The sequence below is a fragment of the Varanus komodoensis genome, unplaced genomic scaffold (assembly GCF_004798865.1).
Source record: "Varanus komodoensis strain SLA01 unplaced genomic scaffold, ASM479886v1 scaffold5, whole genome shotgun sequence".
Lineage (NCBI taxonomy): Eukaryota > Metazoa > Chordata > Lepidosauria > Squamata > Varanidae > Varanus > Varanus komodoensis.
Genome location: NW_025336087.1, coordinates 54,708,041 through 54,723,037, shown reverse-complemented (window position 1 = coordinate 54,723,037; position 14,997 = coordinate 54,708,041). Strand labels below are relative to the sequence as shown.

The window sequence follows — 14,997 nt, the reverse complement described above, 5'->3', positions numbered from 1 at the left end:
CCCTAGTTCATACCTCCCATTTTCCAGATAGCATATCTTTAGGACACTGTGTCCTTAAAGATATACACACTGAAGTCTTACAGTATATGCAAATATGATCTTTTTTCTGTCCTGTGGGCCTGAATACGGAATCATTCAAGTGCCTAGCACCTCCCCTACTTCATATGCACTCCAGCTTGGTTAATTCCGGATACAGTATATTTTTGCTGTACAAAAGAATGGGGCATGATAGTTACCTGTGGTCCCCCGAATTATTATTGTCTTATGACCTCCATCAAACTTTATTTGATCTTATTCAAGTAATACACACTATTATTTCATTAAAAAATGATCAGTTTTATTAAGATGGTCAGCCTTCCTTGAATGCATATAAACATTTCATATGATACTTGAATTCTTAAAGCTGATTCTGAAAGTAGTACCATAATGAAACCATGTGAATAGTTACATATTCAGAGATGGTAAGTAATGATAAAATGCAAGGTATAGGATGTGTTCTTCATTTCACTGGTAATTGGTAAATTGCTGTACTTTATGGAATGCTGTGACAACTGGGAAAATGATAGTGAACCTAAGATGTAAGTTTCTTTGATTAGATGATGACCTCTGGATGAATCAGAATAGTGAAACAGGTTAGTTCACAATTTTAGGCTGGGTTTTCCATCTACTTCTCTTTCAAATCTAATAATTAGGGTGACATGAATGAGTTGTAGACCTTATGTGTAAAGCACCAACCACAAGGCAGCAAGTTGCAGATACTTTAAGAGCAGGTTTCTTGATTAAACAGCAAACAGTTGATTAGCATGGAAGAAAGACCAAGATACAAGGTTATTTCTTTAGCTTTTGCTTTAGGTTTTGCTTTTAGCATTTAAATTTGTTACCAAAAATACTGAGTACTAGATTTCAAATGTTCTCAAAAATGTTTTTTTGTGCAATTTTCAATGTATACTGCTCCTAAAATAAGCATCCAGCTGTCAAATCTTGAACTATATTTCAGTATTGATTTGTCAACAAGTTTGGTAAAACTACTGGAAAAATGGTTTCAGTATTCTAAATGTAACATTTTGCTATTTCTATACTGAGATTTAAAAAATAATTTTGACACTATCTTATATATATTCTTTGGCTGGCTCTTTTCTACTTGCTTTGGATCACACACAAATATAAATGGATTAAATCAGCAAAAAAGGGTTCTCTAACTCATTAAATCATTTATTATCTTAATGCACTGAAAAAGAAAATGCTGACTAAAACCTTTTCACACCTGTCTACCAAGCTGTGTGGATTAAGAGCCAGGGCAGTGTAGTAGTTAAGAGCCTGGAACTGTGATTCAGGCAATCTGGGTTCTACTCCTGGACCAGTGATGGCGAATCTTTTAGAGACTGAGTGTCCAAACTGCAACCCGAAACCCACTTATTTATTGCAAAGTGCCAACACTGCAATAAAACCTGAATACTGAGGTTTTAGTTTAGAAAAAACAACTCATACATTAACATCTTTTGTCTTAAAAGAAATACACAATAACAGGGCTTTCAATGATACAACTTTTTATTGAAAGATAAAAGTTTGCATTTGGCGTGTTTTTGCACAATTAATATGATCTTTGCTGCTGCTGCTGCTGTTAGTCGCGAAGTCATGTCCGACCCATCACGACCCCATGGACAACATTCCTCCAGGCCTTCCTGTCCAGCACCATCCCCCGGAGTCCACTCAAGCTCACACCAACTGCTTCAGTGACTCTATCTAGCCACCTCATCCTCTGCCGTCCCCTTCTTCTTTTGCCATCTATTGTTCCCAGCATTAGGTTGTTCTCCAGGGAGTCCTTCCTTCTCATTAGGTGGCCAAAGTATTTGAGTTTCAACTTTAGTATCTGGCCTTCTAAGGAGCAGTCAGGGTTGATCTCCTCTAGGACTGACCAGTTTGATCGCCTTGTGGTCCAAGGGACTCACCTTGGCTCATACTTTGTTAGTTTGAGAGCCACACATGCAGCACTCAGGTCATCTGTTAGTCTGTTTCTTGTATCAGATTTGATATAATTTCTTAATACAAATGAATGTATTAAAACTTACAGCCAGTCCAAGCAAATATATATATATCCTTGGCAGCGCACTAACTGGGTATGTGAAAGCTCAGACGAGTCGCGGCTTGTGACATCATTGCCCGGTGCAGGTACTCCTTTCCGAGCATGTGCATGGCCCCTATCCGACGCTCAGCTGCTGGGGTGATGTTGGGGTGACTTGGCTCACATGCTGACAGAGGGGGCTCTGCATGCCTGCTGTGGCATGCGTGCCATAGGTTCACCACCACTGTCCTAGGCTGTCATCCCAATCCATTTCATAGGGTTGTTGTTCTGGGGATAAGAATGAGATTGGAAGGAGAAGAGTTATATGATGTGCCCTGAGTTCCTTGAGGAGGGAAAAAGGCAGGGTATAAATCTAATAAATCAAATAAATAATCTTTAAAAATCTACAGATGGGTTCCTTAAACTTGAGTGCATGAACAGTCTGTTAAATGCCTTACAGATGAACGTATTCTTACTGTGTAAAATTTGTATTGCTTGGTTGAATTTTTGGCCATATGTACATGTTATGGTTATGGAAAATGTAAGCTGTAAGATTGACCTGGAAGTAATACAGGAGCTGTTATATTTTGCTTGTGATACTTTATGCCTAAATGGTGTCTAGTAACTTTCCACAGATTTTAAGATTTGACAGTGTTTGTTTCTTTTTTAGGTTTATCTAAAACCATAAAAAACCCCCTAGGTTTATCTTTATATGTGTGCTATTTATAATTTTCTTTTCCTTACCCCTTTTCAGTTAAAAACTTGCCAGCTGACATGACTAAAAAGGATAAAGAGTAGCTTGAAGTAGCCTTGTTGGATTTTTCTTCTCTTCTGGGATCTTCTCTCTGAGGGAAGGAAATTTCTGGAGAATAATAATGATGATACTTTGCATTTCTGTGCAGTCTTTTATCATAAATACTCAAAAGCCTTTAGAAACATTAGACTTCACAAGTGGGACTGTGAAATACAGACACAATGTTTCTTATTCTACAGATTGGTGAAAATAAAATTAGAACAAGGGACCTGCTGTCTTTTCTAAATTTGGAGAGGAAATTAAGAGCGCATGAAGAGTGGATGCTGGCTTAGACTAAGGTCAGATCAGACAAGATCTAGCACAGCAGTCCGTGCAGACCGTGGCTAACCAGCTTCCTGTGGTAAAGCCAGAATGCAATTCTCATGTTCCCCAAAAACATACAAAAGCTTCTGACATTGTATGTAGCGTATAGCCATAGGAACTAATAGCCATTGGTAGCCTAATTGTATATGGGGGTAGACTTAGGGCTGTGGCAAACTCTGAAAATATTTCTTAGAAGAACCATCTCCAGTTTGCTGACTGTACATGAGAACTTAATATGCACTGCATTTCATAACTGAAACCCTAAGTAGTGAGAGGCTTTATGCAGAGAGACTTTGAGTAGCTGCTGTGGCTGCATAGATTCTGTGCAGTCCAGCTAAGGGGAAATTATTGTCCTTTTCTTCAAAACAGAAATTGATTAGCATTGTTTTGCCATAGAAGAATAACTTGGTATTGCTAGCTGAAAGAGTGTGTGTTTTGCTGTTTCGTGGTATTTCATTACACTATTCTAAATAATTCCTTGAGGCTGTAATTTATTCTTCCATATCAGAACTGCATGCCTGAAAACTGAAGCATATGCTTTCAAAGACCATTTCAGAAGTGTCTATAGGGCAGGGAAACATGCATTTAGATTTCATCTTACAGTGCTAATGTGAAAGTCTGAATCACTAGCTACTGGATTCCAAAGGCTAGTATTTCAGATTTATATTTGCACTGTTGGGTAAACTATTGCTGCAGATAATTATCAACCGAAGCTAAATTTTCATCATTTTCTTCCAGCTCTCAATAAGGCCATAATATTTTAGAAGTCACTGGAAATGCTGTTATGTACACACTCCTGGGAAAGTTTCAGGGTTTGAATGGGTCGTGTTATTTCTAAGTTGAGTGTAAAATCACAAATTATAGAGGAACTTTTTACTGTATGCCAATACTACTATTTTGCACTTCAGTAAAGTCTAAAGTACCAGTCAGTCCAAACCAAGTTAAGTGGAAAATATAACTTACCTACTTAGGTCAATGAATACATTCATGCAAACTAGAATATGTCTTAGGTCTATGAAAACTGTGCATTGCAGCTTCTGAAATGGATCGAAGAACAGCTGGAAAAATAATATGGCATTAGTAAGGATAGAAGGTACTTAAGTAATGAATGATCAACGGAATGTTGCCATATCATTCATCCATGGCAAAAATAGGATGCCATATTCAGTATATTTAAATAGTATGGGCAGTATCCAGTGTTGTCAAATTGGTAGGTCTGAACATATTGTGCTACTGGGAAGGACAATAGGAACTTTGCTACACAGTGCAACCAAAACTAGCCAAAACTACTTTTTCCAGAATGGGGAAAGTAAGTGGAAGTTGAACAAAGGAGCTCTGCTAACTTGTCCTGATTGGGAAGAGATCGATTCAGCTAATTTCTTGCAGTACACTAGGAAGCATTCACTTACTTATTAATACTGCTGTATGGCTTCAGTCCACCATGGAATTGGGTGTACAGAGTCTGTCTTTACTTTTTTACTCTCAATTATTGGAAAAATACATTGCAGGGAGGACGTTCTAGTGATGAACTCATGTTTGGCATACAAGCATTTCTCAGCATGTTGGTTGGGACCCACCAGTGGGTCTCAGCTGACATTTAGGTGGGTCTCAGTGCTACAGACTACCAGGTGCCTTTTGCTTGACCGCCCTGTGCCATGGCCTCATCTTTCAAACTGCATGGAGCTGGAAAGGGAACAAAGCAACAGTTTAATAATAATAATAATGTTTTAAAATGCCCATAAAGAGAGATGGGATAAGAGAGGAAAGCTGTTATAGGAGGAAATAAATGCAACAGTGGCAGGATGGAGGGAGAAAAAAAGAAACTGGCTGTTGGAGATACAGTACAAGTTAATTAAGAAAGGGGGATGATAGAAAAAATGGCAGGAGATAAGAAGACTTTGAGAAGCATGGAAGGAGGGGAAAAAAACAATATAAAATAAACAGTTTTCTCTACTTAAAGGAGTGGTCCTTGACCATTTTGAGTTGGTGGGTGTATTTAGAATTTTTACAGTGTCACAGTACTCTCATACTATGGCTGCCATTAGGGACGTGAGCAGTCATAAAATGCTCATTTCCCACAGGGCTAATTGTGAGACTGATAGACTAGTACAGTGGTGGTGAACTTTTTAGAGACCGAGTGCCCAGACTGCAACGCAAAACCTTAATCATCGCAAAGTGCCAACACTGCAATAAAACCTGAAAACTGAAGTTTTAGTTCAGAAAAAACAACTCACAGCCAGTCCAAGCAATATATATATATGTGTGTGTGTATATATATATATATATATATATATATATATGCGTGCGCCGCTACTCATTTCCGAGCATGCGCATGGCCCCTATGTGCACTGTTATCTGATGCTCGGCTGCTGGGGTGATGCTGGCGCGACATGGCTCGTGTGCTGAAAGAGAGGGCTCTGCGTGCCCACTGTGGCACGCTTGCCATAGGTTCGCCACCGCTGGACTAGTACCTTGTCCAACAATGTAAGTGCAAGGCAGAGATGGTGGATCTGAACTCCAAAGTAAAGAATCACTCTTTTGAAGCAAAATCAAGATTTTGAACCAAATAAGGGGCAACACTTTGCAGTATCTAGCAGTTAAAACTATTTAAAATAGTCTTAAGAAATACAGCTAAAGTAAGGTGTGGGGAATAACCTGGTGGACACTAACACAAGTGGCCATGAACACATCCAGACTTAGAGCATCAGGATCAGCAATTTCTTCTTGAAATGAGGAAGCTGAGTAATAATACCTTCAGAGTCAATGTCTGCATTTAACTTGAGGAAAGTTACTAGGGTTAAGTTATAGAAATAACTGTAGGAAAAGCTTAGCAATTTGCAAGTAGAGATTGGATAACTTTATAAAATGATTTGAATAATTGTGTGCTGATTATGCTTATGTTCACCTTCTTTTTTAAACTTTTGAATGATTATGTCAGTCACCATTTTGTGACTGGTTCCAGTCAAGCAACTTCATTTTGTGACTGAGGGTCCTCATTCATTTTTAACTTTCTCACATGTATTCTGGTATACAAAGCTAGAGAACCTCTGGTGTATCCAAAATGTACATGCACACAAAAAAGAGTACATATGAGTTGTACATATTTAGTACTTCCAAGTGTTAAAGCCATGCATGCTATGCCTAAGCAAAGGAAACATCTGGTCACAACTCTTAACATCAGCAGCTGCCAGTGATACAGATCCTTAACAGGGCAGAATGTATGGGCCTGCACAAATTCTCTCTGCTTAAAGGCAGTGATCTCTGATGACTCCTCTTCCACTTGTCTATAGGAATATGATGAGTTTCTAGGCTCTGAAATGAGGAGGAAAGAATCATAGAGTGGATTGTGTGTTGTGGATTGAGATCTTTATGAACAGGGTTTTACAGTTTGCACGCATCACTTCTCTAATGTTCTCTCTGTATGTGTATGGGCTTGAATCTCTGTGTGGGTGTGTATCATAACCAGACAACAAATGTCAAATTGCCCACAGAACCACTGAAGGGGATAGATCTTTTTTGTTTTTTAAGGCTGTAAAGTTTCCTTTGCACACATACTCCTTTTTGAAATTTCTCAGGGAATGTCTTGAGATATATTGAGGGGCACCTGTGCCTTGTATGTTATGTCTTGTTCATTAATATTGCCCACAAAACCACACAAAAGGTAGGGCACCCCTCTTTAAACACTGCAGACTTTATAGGCACCAAACACAAAATCACCTGTATTGATCCGTCTGATCTCTGACTCCTGCTTTCGGAAGGTGGCTACTTGCTTGCATTTTTGGTCCCATTCTTGCTATGACATGCACATGTTAGAGGCCTTGCAGCCAATGGGTAAGATACATAAAGCTCTGGAAAACAGAGAAGCAAGGCCAGCTCTCCTTCCATTCGATAGAGTGAGATGGCTGCCTCAGGCAGCTGTTTTTGTGTGTCATGAAAAAGCACGACATTTTTACTTTTGATATATTGTTGTTGTTTTTACCACCACCCCATTACTACTTTATAATGTCCACAGGCAGAGTTATCCTTTTTTTTTTTTGGCTTCGGTGCCAAAAGAAATTGACCAGCAATAATTCGTGATATACCTTAACTTGGGGATGGTGAGGGCGGGAGGAAGGGGATGGCATTTGTTCCTCCCCAAGCAACAAAGCATCTGGACTAGACCTGAAAGCAAGGTACTTCATTCCAAGCCTCTCATTCAAAGCAATCTACTATAGGAGTTAATGAGGTAGATTTTGAGATATAGTATATTTTACAGATTCTTACCGTTCTTTTGATCACATACATTTGTCAAGTCATGGCTAGATAAAAAGGTCATTTCCATGATAAAATAGATTCCGGTCAAGGCTAGTAACTAGCCATGCCAGGCTGATGTATGAGCCAAAGCTAAGCAGGAAACCAAGAATACAACTGTGCCAAGAGTCCTGAGAAAAGTGTTCCAGATGGATATCTAGGTGACAGGAGAATTTCCTACTTAATGTCAGATTATATAGCCCAGACTGAGTTGTTAGTAAATCAGTTTGCTCAGCCAACAACTACTGTGGTGATATCAACTTTTAAGTAGAGCCAAATTAACTCTTCCATGCTGCTGCTTCCTGCACTCTTTTCAGTCCTCTCTTTCTGATGGTGAATGTCCAATGCCACCCTTGGATTTCAGAACTCAGAACACCTGACAGTGTGATATGTTTGTTCCAGTTAAGAAGAATTGCCAAGTAACTTGGCAATCAGGGTTTGCAGAAGACTTCTCTGTATGCTTTTTCCCAGGGTTTTTGGTATCTTTGCCAATTAAAATAGGTCACTCTGCAGACTCTGTATTTCTGAGAAATTGCAGCTACACTGTTAATAAATAATAAACCAGTAAGTCATACTAATGTACTAATTAGTATGTACTAATTTGTCAATTCATGTTAATGGACAGCAGTCACATTACACACATTTTTAGCCCTTAGTTTTAAACCTGCAAAAGGATGAAGAGACAGAATAAGAGATTGGACTATATAATTCCCTTTTTGAATGCATCCCTGTATAAAATACTAGTGTGTTGGAGGTGGGAGGAGGTCTAGTTAAACCTACTTGCACATGCCTTTTACACAGGCAAATAATCCCAAATATGGTTACCATATGAAGTTTGTAAAGAGAGAACTTACTGTACCACTTCTGTACTTTACCATCTCATTTTGCAGACAGACCATAATTTGAGGGCAGGAGAGGGAGAGAAGTGGGGGTGGGGGGAGAGAGAGAGAGACTAGCTGACTATCAGAACCTTGCAGAGTGCTCTGTTTGAGCCTTGTTTTCTGTAAGCCCAGAAATCTGTATTTTCAGTCGGGACCTTTTTAGAGACAGACTGGTTTCTAGATAGCACTGGTATGTAGCATTAATCCTTCAGGTTAATCTCAGAAAATCACTGTTGGAACATTCCCTAATATCACTTATAGGCAAAGTATACTGAAAAAACAGTGAACATAAGAAAATCCTTTCTTATGTTGCTGATCTGTGTATTCTCAAGGTTCCTTGGAGGCCTTATAATTTTGCATGGGCAAATTACCAAATTATGATCAGATTATGTAAAAATTATGCACGTTCTGCAGTTACTTGGAGACTGTACAGATTGCTCAGCAAATGTATGAAACGCTAAGGATTTTCTGAGGCTTCAGAGACTGTCTGAAACTATGCAAATTGTGCAAAGCTGTGAGTATTTCCCACAACCTGGGCAAAATGCAGTCAAGATATGCACATTTCCCCAGAGTATTTTTTTAAACTGTGTGCAGTGACCAAAGAATATGCAAAATGAAGAAAATGCATGATGGCTGGAGAATGTGCACACTTTTTTTCTTCATGAACAGATTACACATGCATTCTTCATGACAAATGCGTGCAGGGCACAGTTATGTTCTATTTACATTAGCCCCGAATGTGTGTGTGAGATAGCTACCAACCAGTTGTACAATAGTTTTTATATAGTACTTGCACATGAACTTGCATTTGTTGAATGCCAGCCACAGGATATCTTAAAATCAATGCACATGAACACTGGTAGGCATATACTGCACAAATGTGCATTATTGAATTTGCAAGCAATATGTGGTCACACTACAACTGATTACTCTATAAAGATAATATATTAAAATTTTCTGCATAGTATTTTTTATTATTCTGACAGCTATGCATGCAGAATATTGATGGTTAAATAAAGGGGAATTTCCTTTTTTGTTTAAGGAGCGTGCTGAAAAAGTTCACATATATTAAAGATGTATACTTTCGAAACTGTAAAGACCACATTAAAACTAAAACTACCTTGTATCAGTTGAAGCACAGAGCTGACTGCCACCTTCTATCCCACAGTTATTTATTTATTTACTTGTATTTATAGGCTGCCTATAATTGCTGAGGTCTTCCTAGGTGGCTTACAATGCGTAAAACATATTAATGGAGTAAAACATATTAAAACCAATTGAAACATAACAAATTAAACATCTATAAAAGCATTTAAAAAGGCCCACAGCATGCAAGCTAAATGTTAGAAAAATTCCTAAAAAGATATGTCTTTGCCTGGTGCTGAAAGGAAGATAAAGATGGTGCCAGGCAAATCTCCCCAGGGAGGGAGTCCCAAAGATGTTCCAGCAGAAAGAGGGTGTTCCAGCAGCAGAAAAGGCCCTTCACCGAGTTGCCATCCCTCTCATATCCCTGAGGGGTGGTTCTCATAGAATGGCCTCCTGAGCTGATCTAAGGGGGTGGGTTGGTATATATGGGTGCAGACGGTACTTTTGATAGCCGGACCCCAAACTGGTTTAAGACTACCTGTCTTAAGACTAATTAGCCTCCTTAGCCTGTTTAAAGGTGTTGAATGTCTACCAAGAACCCATGATCTTTTCTGGAAAAATCACTGAATTGAGAGAAGTGGACTACATGGTTGTTTGCTTTTACCTCTGCTTGTATTTGGGAAATCATTGTTAAGACATTAGTGAGTTATAAATTCATTAAGTGTCTTTTGCAGTCCCTGGATAAGAGAGAACACTGCTAATTGAGAAGGGGAGTAAAAGTGTTAGGGATAGTTTCAATCTCAGACATATTAACATGTAGGTGAGCATGTTGAAGCTGGAAGCTACTAATGTTGGAAAGTATTTTATGTTTGTCATTGACATGACAGCCTTGACACATCAGCTGAAATAACACTTATTGCTGTGACTGTTGATACTTCTATTCAAAGGCAAATCACGACATTATTTTCTGCCTTATAGCTGCAGTTGCTTCATTCCCATCTTCCTTTTAACCACACCAATGTTCCATATTGGAACATTACAGTACTAGATTTTCATTTATTTTAATTAATTAATTAATTTTTAAAAAACAAACAAATACAATTAATTTAAAATAATATTTTAAATAAATAAATAAAATGTTTTGAATGTTTGGCTTCAAAGTAGTGCTTTCAAAATAGTAAATACCCCCTCTCGCACCCCACATACAGAGGGAAACATGAAAAAGTGTTGGCATTTGCTTGCAAAGCTCTTTCCTGCCATTTGGTTTTTCTGTTTGCTTCTGTGCATTTCACTCCTTTTTACAGCTTTTTTCTGTTTTTTAAAAGAGTGTTTCCAATCTTTCGGATATCATTTGGGGACTGTGATAATATTGTTATGCAGCCAATCAGATTTAGCTATAGCAGGAGTGGGCAACTTTAATTTTCCTTGGAACCACATCTGCTAATAAGTTTCAGAGTATGAATCCCACAGTGCCTAGTCCACCCAAAGCACCTCACTTTAGATTTAAGAATACTTAGGGGAAAAAAATAAAACTATCTATGTCAAAGATTATAAAAAGTTTACTGAATGCAATGGTGTGCAAAAGAAAGCCTGATATCCTTTTATCTGTGGCCACATCGGTTTCCTGAATAGGCCAGGCAAAACTGCATGTGCCTTCAAAGTTGCCTGAGCAAGCATCACATCAATTCCTTTGCTCAAACCAAGAGCAAAAGACAACACGTCTTGCCCTGGATTTTATAAAGTTCTTGTTTCCCAGTGTTTCGGAAGCTGTGAGTGCACATGAGTTCTAATTCCCTTTCTGAGGGAGAGGAAGGACAAAGTTGCTTCAATAAACCAAGCAGTTTCTGTTTTCACAGCTTTTTCTAAGGAAAATCTATTTTCTAAGGAATATACTTTGGGAAAACAAGTTAAAGGCAATTATCTCTGTTGTGCTTCTTAACAAGCTGAAGGTCATAAGGACTTGGCATGGTTACATGGATACCCTGTACTGGGGACTCTGGGAAAGTATGCTATGCTGCCTTTTGAAACTTAATGACTTCTTCATCATTCTTCCGGTATGAGCAGGTGTATCCTTGGCTTTTGGGAGCCTCATAATGTTGGGAAAGAGGATTGCACAGGGATAGTAATCCTCATGCGTTATGTGGTAGCACAGCAGTGCTGCGGAGGGCATCTCAGTGTGGGCATCCACAGTGGGCCAATGCAGGCAGCCTCTAATGGCTATTTCCCATGTGCTTGCTTAATGGTGACATTTCTGAGGGCAACTAAAGACTGTTTAGTTAGAATGAATTCAAATAGTTGTGCCCCCTTTGCTCCTATTATTGAAGAATGACTAAAGGGGATACCTTTCAGTGGTTGACATATATGTTCACAAAAATTGCTTCTCTTTCGCTCATCCGTAGTTTAGTCACTCATCCAGATCCTTCCCAAACGGGGGTTTCTATGCAACACCTGTGCAATAGGTAATTTTTGAATTATTCTTCAGTCAATGGATGTGTGGTCTAGCATTGACTGAATTGCTACAATAGGATTAAGCAAAAATGTGTTTTACTACTTTATGTAACCTAACTTTCAACTTTTACCATGCTCCAAGTTTAATCAATGCAATAAAATGGCCAGTAATCAGATATTTAAAATAGTAACGGAAGAAGAATTTATCTCTCTCTAAACATTCTGTAAAGGCAAGACATTTTCTATACTTGAACAAAGTGTAGATTTCTCCATGAAGGTTCAGACTTGGAATTCTTTTCTAAATTTGACTCTTACAAACTTGAGCATGGGTTGAGAATGCCTAGCTCATTAGAAAAAGTAATTGTTCCTCTTTAGGTGTTTATGTACACTATTCATCTTGCTTTGCCCATTCATCAGCAGTTTGTAGTGGAGCACACTTGGGATCTTTTATGCATTTAGTTGGAACTCATTCTAATTTGTGCTCTCTAATTGCCTGTGTTACTTGGTCCTTTGGCCTCATTTTATAAAAACACCTCCCTGCCCATACTTAATGTAAATACTACTGACCGAGCTTAGCACTTCATGCATATTATTGAAATTGGATACGGTCTATAAAAATTATGTTCCAAAAATGTATTAGTGCCATAAGATGCTTTGTTATTTTTCTGCAAGAGTTTAACAAATATATTGTCTATCTTTTATTTATGCAGTAATGCCATAGCTGTCATAACATAAATGACCACAAACTCCACAAGATTGCGTTATATGATTTGTGGTGGTCTTTTTTACTGTTAATATTGTGTTTATATTCTTACCTGCTATTTTCATCAAGGAATTGCAGTTTCTTTTGTTGTTTCAGCAGTAAATACTAATTCTTCATCAACCCCAGTGTTCCAAAGTTTATACATACAGCACATTTTATGAAAAAGAAGATAAGTAAGACTAGTATGCATTAAACATAGTTAAATCATTCTATAAGCTGATGAATTCCTTGGTAAACTCTAAAGTTGTCTTCACTATCCTTTTAATTCTTAAAGCTCCATCATAGGACTTTTATACTCCCATTTATTTAAGGTCATCTGGTGTCATTAGTACCAGATGACCTTAAACACTGCATCAAAAGATGTGCTCAAAAACTGAGAGCATTATTTTTGTTCTTGCTATCAAAGAATAAAGAAGAAAGCACTTTATTGTGGATATGCAGACGACTATTAATTTCTTCTTGCACTGAACTCAGAAAAGGCACTTCATAACGTTTAGTGCTGGTGGAGGGAGGACATGGGACACTTATTGCTTTCCAAGAGTACTGTTGTACAGCTGAGCAAGTATTCATCATTAATGTTTACAGGCCAATGAAGCAAAAGAATAGACTTGATCTCCAGAATGTATTATTTTCAAAACTAAAAACAGGTAAGAAGTGGCCTATTAGTTAGAAACATTTGAATTTGGCCTATGTTCACTGATATAAGTAATTGAATTTAGAATTCCAGAGAATAGCTAGAAGAGATACGAATGCCTTCTTAAATGAATAGTGCAAAGAAATAGAAGAAAACAACAGAATAGGTAAGACTAGAGACCTCTTCAAGAAAATTGGAGATATGAAGGGAACGTTTCATGCAAAGATGGGTATGATAAAGGACCAAAATGGCAGGGATCTAACAGAGGCAGATGAGATTAAGAAGCGGTGGCAAGATTACTCGGAAGAACTATACAAGAAAGATCATAACGTCCCTGATAACCACGATGGGGTGGTCGCTGACCTTGAGCCAGACATTCTGGAATGTGAAGTCAAGTGGGCCTTAGTAAGTCTTAGCAACAATGCTAGTGGAGGCGACAGTATTCCAGCTGAGCTATTCAAAATCCTAAAAGATGATACAGTAAAAGTGCTACACTCAATATGCCAGTAAATTTGGAAAACTCAACAGTGGCCACAGGATTGGAAAGGGTCAGTTTACATTCCGACTCCAAAGAAGGGCAATGCCAAAGAATGTTCAAACTACCGCACCATTGCACTTATTTCATATGCTAGCAAAGTGATGCTCAAAATCCTGCAAGCTATGCTCCAGCAGTATGTGGACCAAGAAACTCCAGAAGTACAGGCAGGATTTCGAAGAGGCAGAGGAACTAGAGATCAAATTGCCAACATACTCTGGATCATGGAGAAAACTAGGGAGTTCCAGAAAGACATCTACTACTTCTTCATTGACTATACTAAAGCCTTTGATTGTGTGGATCACAACTAATTGTGGCAAGTTCTTAAAGAAATGGGAGTACCAGACCATCTTATTTGTCTCTTGAGAAACCTGTATGCGGGTCAAGAAGCAGCAGTGAGAACTGGACACAGAACACTGATTGGTTCAAAATTGGGAAAGGAGTATGGCAAGGCTGTATACTGTCGCCCTGCCTATTTAACTTATATGCAGAGCACATTATGAGAAAGGCGGGATGAGATGAATCACAAGATTGCTGGGAGAAATATCAACAACCTCAGATATGCAGATGATACCACTCTAATGACAGAAAGTGAAGAGGAACTAAAGAGCCTCTTGCTGCAGGTGAAATAGGAGAGTGGAAAAGTTGGAGTGCAAGAAGATCAAACCAGTCAGTCTTAGAGGTGATCAACCCTGACTGCTCTTTAGAAGGCCAGATACTGAAGATGAAACTCAAATACTTTGGTCACTTAATGAGAAGGAAGGCCTCTCTGGAGAAGAGCCTAATGCTGGGAACAATAGTTGGCAAAAGAAGAAATGGATGGCAGAGAATGAGGTGGCTAGATGGAGTCACTGAAGCAGTTGGCGTGACCTTAAGTGGATTCCGGTGGACAGTGCTTTTTTTGTAAAAAAAAAAAAAAAAGGTGCCGGAACTCAAGTTTTGGGGTCACAGTTTTACACAATGGTCGCTGCTGGCAGTAAGCACTCAGCACGTGACCACACAACCTATCCCAAGCCGAGCAGCACCCTCACAATCAGCGACGACACACAAGCAGCCCGCAGGCACAATGTAATGATTTTTGCTGCCGATCTGCTACGCCCAACAGGGCCATTCACAATCACTTGGAAAAATTCGTCAAAAAAAGGTGCTGGAACACTGTTCTGGTGCGTTCTATAACAAAA

The 14,997-nt window shown here is 38.7% G+C and overlaps 1 long non-coding RNA gene across 1 annotated transcript; it reads right to left on the bottom strand.

Moving 5' to 3' along the window:
* Positions 1-3,798: 3,798 nt before the first annotated feature.
* Positions 3,799-14,465, bottom strand: LOC123031679. The gene is made up of 3 exons (XR_006416361.1): positions 14,344-14,465; positions 12,170-12,177; positions 3,799-3,809 (listed from the first exon to the last, which is right to left on the bottom strand). It is a non-coding gene; the product is annotated as an uncharacterized LOC123031679 (long non-coding RNA).
* Between the last annotated feature and the right edge of the window lie 532 nt (positions 14,466-14,997).